This window comes from Capsicum annuum, chromosome 3, assembly GCF_002878395.1.
Source record: "Capsicum annuum cultivar UCD-10X-F1 chromosome 3, UCD10Xv1.1, whole genome shotgun sequence".
NCBI classification, from domain to species: Eukaryota; Viridiplantae; Streptophyta; class Magnoliopsida; order Solanales; family Solanaceae; genus Capsicum; species Capsicum annuum.
This window is the reverse complement of record NC_061113.1, coordinates 130,868,424-130,875,109: the sequence shown is the minus strand read 5'-3', so window position 1 is coordinate 130,875,109 and position 6,686 is coordinate 130,868,424. Positions and strand designations below refer to the sequence as shown.

Here is a 6,686-nt window from a genome sequence, read left to right as displayed (position 1 = left end):
CTTTTAAAAAATTTCATTTATCATCACAAACCACATCGATCGCATCACTTTGACAGAATTTCGAAAGCAAAGAGCAAGATAGAGAAAGTCCCCGTCAGAAGATATACCAGTAAGAGCGAATCATTTGGAATTAGGAAGCATCACCACTCTATATCCTAAATATAACAAATAGATTTTCATTTGTCGGAGGGTTAAAGGACGATATAGATACTAGGCCGAGTTCTCGAACAACATAGAATAAACACTCCTTCCCCGAACTAAGAACTTTCTTTGAGGGCAGGAATAACAATTCTACAACAAAAGTTCAAACATCTTGGAAGCCCAGATACTGCCTCACCATCACGAGCTGAGCACTCAAGTATCATCAATTTATCCATAATTATTCCAAGAGTCCAAAGAATTCTCTCAAATTTTGTAGGTCATGATAGTGTTTAAAAAGGCCCGCATCAAGTATCTTACAACATTCCATCAGAAATTCAACCTCGCGTCGTTATCATAAGCAGGATGTCAGGTTTTGTCAACTCATTCACTAGTATTTTTTTCACTCTAAAAGGAATTTCTTAAATTTTTGCAGGTTACATTAAAGGGATATCCCCATCGAGCCTCAAACATCAAATATTAACCAATTGTTCACAAAACTCTAACATAATAAATATAGGGGAGTCCACCTCGAACAATAGGACAGGGGAAGTCTTCCTCGAACAATAGGATAGGGCAAGTCCACCCTGAATAATAGGGAAAGGAAAGTCCGCCTCGAACAATAAGACAGGGCAAGTCCACCCCAAACAATAGGATAGGGCAAGTCTGCCCCGAACAATAGGGGGCAAGCCCGCCCCCAAAAATAGGGCATATAACACAACTTTTACTTCTCCAGCAAACTGTCTCGCTAAATGGAGAACTTTACATTTTCATCAATCACCCTACCGGTCAGAAGCCTCTACAGCGCAAGATGCATCGTCTATCAATACCTACAATTCCACTCATCATGACAGAGACATCAATATTTGTTTGAATATCTATATTCTACTCTTTACAATACTATTTTTATTTATAATTTTAAACCACAATAAGTACTTTCTCACTCCTTTTAACCTATTTTGTAGGACAACGCATTACAATATGGAACTGCCCTCTAAGCAGCAAATTGGGCCAAGCTAGTGAAATGTCAAGCATCCCTAACTTTGTTAAGGATTCATTCTTGAAGCTCAGCTCGTCCCAGTTCTCACATATTAGAGTTTTTGAACACTTTTATATCTCAGTGGCATTAAAACTCGATATTAGGGCAATTTTAAGATTCTAAGATCATTTTTCTCCCAAAAACCCTCTGTTGAAATTGCTTTGAAAACCTTCTCTATTACAACCATCTTTTAGTACTACAAGTGGCCTGATTTCCATCTCTTTCAGGGATACATAGGAAGCTTAAATATGACCACGACCGTACTCACTCTTCGTGCCAAAATCATTTATTCGTTACTATAAAATAAAGCAGTGTCACCATAATTCAACACTAGGCAAATTTTGAGATTCCATCAAATTTGTTGTATCTCTACGTTCCTGGACTACATATGGCCTGATTTATCGTGAAGCTCGAGATATGTAGGCAACTCAAAATCAGAGCTCGATCATACCCCCTAACAACCAAACCGCTTCACAAACTACAAATGATCCAATTTCTCGTGAAACCCAAGATATATATGTAGGCCGCTCAAAAATCGAAGCTCAGTCATAATCTTTCAAACTTCCACTTTTGCCCGAGACAAAATTGGCTACATCAACGTAATTTTCTAAAAATTTTCACATTAATCTTCTGTCAATCAGCGGCAATTGTTGACACTCAATTTTGGCTCGTCTATTTCCTTTAGTTACTTTTTCTATGCTTCTTAGTCCTGAATAATTTTTCAAAATAAATTCATATTTTAATTTTAATAAATTATTTGGAAAATAAAAAAAGAAAGTTTATTGTTTTTTTTCCTGTCATATTTTGAATACTTTAATAAAATATAATTAGATATTTAATTTTTAAAAATCACATAAAAATATTTTGATACTCGTATTCATATTTTTCTAATTATTTTTGTACTATATATATAAATTACGTAATTATTATATTGAACTATGTACAATTTTTATACGCGTGTATTAAACTAATTTTAAGACGATAGAAGCATGGGTAAAATTAATTTTAAGTGAGAAAGAAAATATTTGGACCAAATATAATCCAATCCTAATATTATTTACTCAAGCCTAATTCATTTATCAATTTTTGGATAAAAAAGGTTTAATTTTGACCCAAACCCAATCCATTTAAAATACAAAATCAGCCTTTTATACACACACAAAACACACTTTTCTAGTTTGAGTTTATTTTAAACCATGATTAAGTGATCAAATGGTCTAAGATCAAATCAAGATTTTCAACTCCCAAAACATAGTTTTTTCTCCCTTTTCCTGGGAAAAGGCATCATTCCACCCCATACTATACAAAAAAAGTCTAAGTCACGCTTAAATTATATAAGTGACCTATTACACACCTTAATTATATTAAAGTGATATTATTACCTCCCCGCGACCCTCATTCTAAGGTGCGTGTGTTACACTTATTTTAGGTGCGTCCAACCTATTAAATAATAAAAGTAAATGGCTAAAAACATTAAGGGAAAAGACATCATTTTCACCCAAAACTGTAATCAAAAAGTCGAATCTGCACCTAAACTATATAAGTGACATATTACACACCTTAACTATAAAAAATGATACTTTTTACTGATGTGGTGCTGACGTGGCAGCGCGTGTAAAACACCACACCACATGCAAGTGGTGATAGCCTCATAGGGTGTAAATAATTTTACCTTTTTTTAGTTTAAATGTGTAATAAGTTATTAGTATAGTTTAGGTATGATTTCGAATTTTCAAATATAATTTATAATAAAAATGATGTGTTTTCCTCTTTTTGCCCGGATTATCAAAAGAAAAGAGAGACAAGTCTCTTTCTCTCATTCCTAAAATGCATCTTTTCCCCTTCCCCATACCTCGTTCAATCTCCATTAACTTTACCAAATTACAACACCAAACAGTCCCTATCTTCCCTCATTCTTCCTCTGTTCTCATCTCCTTCAAACAAGAAAAACCCTAGCCATGGCTTACATCACCTCTGCCACGACTGAATGCACCTGCCAAGCTTCATCCTATTATCAGGCATTCCGGCTCTTGACTCCAATAAATCAGTGATGAAAAGTGCCGAATCAATTATAAAGCAAAAAATGATTCAAATCTACTATTAATGCTTGAGAGTCGTCCAAATTTGCAAGAGAATTGTCCTTCTCAACTTTTTGAAATTTGAATTTCCTCTATCATTTATTTGTTGGCTTTCCATGAAGTTTTGGGTTTCAAATTTGGATTTTGAGATCTGGATTTGCCAATGAATACCCACAATTTCATTCTTCAAAGGCCGGGGGGGGGGGGGGGGGGGGGGGGAGGGGGGGATATTCATAGGTTTTGATCCCCCACAATACTCGTTGGGCATAAAAATATAGAGAATTTTTCATTACCAGTTAATAGTCTTTTGTCTCCCTTGGTCTGAGTTCGAGTTTTGAAACCCCAAAAACTTGACATTAGAGCCTCAGCTTGCTGCCCAACACAAGGTGAAACTTCTATCCTGTCTAATTAAATTGCATTTTTTTTTTTTTTTGATAATTTGATCGTTTGGGTTCGATTGGTTGATTGTGGATATGAATATGCAATAAAATGGTCTGTGGATGCTCAATTTTGTTCACATTAGGAAGTGTGTTTGTAAAGTGTTCATAGTTTGCAATATGGCATGCATAATACTTGTGAAGTTTGAGTTTTCCAAATAAAATAGCTGTTTTGTTTCATCATCTGAAAACATGAACTTGAAACAGATTTTCTTGCATCGTTTGATTTCATGTAATATTTTTTAGTATGCGTTTCAGGTATTAGCAATCTTGAACCAGTCCAGAACAAACTCCTTAAAGCTGTAAGTTCTTTCGATAGAAATCCGGTGGGCTGTTTGAGGTCGTTTTGATGTGGTTTTGGCTGCTTTTAACGTGGTAATTTTGACGTAAATATGTAAGTGTTTGATAAGTGTTTGATCGATGTATTTACAAGGTGTCGGTAGCTCCATTTTCACGTAAGGGGTTTTAAAAAATGGCCACAAATCCTCGGTTGTCCGTCATAAAATTTATACCTTAAGGATTAGCCATGATAAGAATTACCGCGTGGTATCTCTTTCTCATTCAATTATATGTAATCTTTAGCTATCGTCTTTCTTTGTTAAGTCGTGTGAATGATATCAACGGTGCAAGTCCAAAAGTATTTTAACATAGCTTTTGTATCTTGTCATTGGATTCTCTCTTCTTCGTGGAAATTTAAGACTATTAGTATTACTTATTGATTTTATTTTTTCAATAAGCTACCTTGAATAGATAAGTAGTTTTGAAGTTGAGATTTAGGGCAGCATTTTATCTTTAGGAGAGATAACTTTATTAGTTTGGACCAACTGAGTTAAGCACCGCAATATTTCAAAATGGTTTTTTATTTTCTATTTAGTGTGTGCTAAGCTACTGTATGATTAAATATATGTGTCTATGGATATGTTTCCTCCTCAATCTGCTCGCTTCTGGTTCATCTAAGTCACTTTATAATCGCTTTTATTTCTTTGCTTTGTTTTCATGTATACTTTCGAGAACTGGAGTTTTGCAGTGGAACTCAATTCAACCCATAGTATCAGGTCAACAGTTATAGGATCATCAAAGTTCAGGGTCTACATAGTTAGGAGTTGGTTCTGTCAAAAGAACTTAGCTTATCTTCTTCTTTCTTTACATTTTCTTATTATATCAACATTTATTTTCGCTAACCTTGTATTTATTTGATTATGTATTTTGGTCTGCTTTGATTGAATTTGAATTAACTTTATATTAATTTAGTTTTGTTTAGCTTCAAAATATCTAGAATTAGTTTCCTTCGGGTAATCTTTTGTAAATTTAACGTCTATAGGTATAGTAACACATTATTTAACCATTTATTTTACATTCGCCAATTGATAATTTTTTAATAAAAGAAAATTTTTGGTCTTAAAGGTAAATTCTTGAGTTGCAGTCCGTTCGGCTATGTTGTATGGAGCGGAGTGTTGATCAGTCAAGAACTTACACATTCAAAAGTTGAAAGTGGTAGAAATGAGGATGTTGCAGTGGATATGCGAACTTACTAGGAGTGACAGAGTAAGGAATGAGACTATTCGAGAGAAGGTGGGTGAAGCTTCGGTAGAGGACAAGATGCGGGAAATGAGGTTGAGATGGTTTGGGCATGTGATGATGAATGAGACTATTCGAGAGAAAGTGGGTGAAGCTTCGGTGGAGGACAAGATGCGGGAAGTGAGGTTGAGATGGTTTGGGCATGTGATGAGGAGGGACACTGATGTCCCAGTTTATAGGTGTGAGAGGTTCGCCTTGGAGGGTTTCAGATAGGGTAGGGAAAGGCCAAAGAAATATTGAAGAGAGGTGATTATACGTGACATGGAGCAGTTACAGCTTACTGAGAACGTGATCCTGGATAGAAAGGTTTGGAGGACGCATATTAGGATAGAGGGCTAATGCGTGTAGAGTCGTCTTAGGCAGTAGGGCCTTGTGCATAGGTTAGAGCTTCTAGTTAGGAGGGTTGGGGAGGTGTGCCTTTTGTTTGTTAATGTATAATATTGCTTTGCGAGTGTTGTACCTCTGTTATTTCTCCTTGTTTCATGATTTATGATAACATTGATTACTGTTATTTTGTCTTGAGCCAGGGATCTATCGAAAACAGTCTCTCTACTTCTTTGGGGATAGTGATTCGCCTGCGTACATTTTACTCTCCTCATATCCTACTATGTGGGAATATACTGAATTTGTTGTTGTTGTTGAAGCATAAGTCTAAATAGCGAATTTTCTTTAAAATTTGTTCAAAAGACTAGCATCAGTTTCCTTTAGTCGTTTACCTCGTCTTGATTGACACTTTTAAGTAAGTCACTAAATGATTTTAATTACTCACCCTTTTTTCTTTTAATTTTTATAAGTAACTCGCCATCAAAATGTGTTTTTTAGTCCATATTTCATTCTTAATTCTATTTCAAGTTTTTGTCAGATTTTCTTAAGTCTCCGAAGCACAAGATATGTGTTTCTTTATGCTACCGTATACGGGTATATTTTATTACTATTATTTTATTATTATATTATTGTTTTATATCTATAATTATCACATTATTATTATTTATACATTTCATCAACTCTATTACATAAATACATTTCACTATTACATTTTTATATCCCACTTAGTTCACTCCAATGGAGTTATACGGATTAAATTAACCTTTATATTTTTTCATACACCCTTAAAAATACATATATTCATGTTTATAATATATAAATTCTCACTTACTTTGAAACTATACTTTCTCTACTCTAAAATGATTATTCACATGCTTAACCTCGTGCACTTTTGAACATATTTATTACAAACCTACACGACTTTGTACCTTTTTAACATATGTAATATTACTACTCTTCCTTTTCTCCTTTTTCGGAAACATATATATTTTGTAATACTTTTACTACTCCATCGTATATGATAGCATTACATCTTATGTACCTTCAGTTTCTTATCATTAAAATAATAATAATAATAATAAATATTTTTAC

At 34.2% G+C, this 6,686-nt stretch overlaps 1 long non-coding RNA gene across 1 annotated transcript; it reads left to right on the top strand.

Moving 5' to 3' along the window:
* Positions 1-2,960: 2,960 nt before the first annotated feature.
* Positions 2,961-5,781, top strand: LOC107863720. The gene is made up of 2 exons (XR_007053018.1): positions 2,961-3,641; positions 3,951-5,781. It is a non-coding gene; the product is annotated as an uncharacterized LOC107863720 (long non-coding RNA).
* The last annotated feature ends 905 nt before the right edge of the window (positions 5,782-6,686 follow it).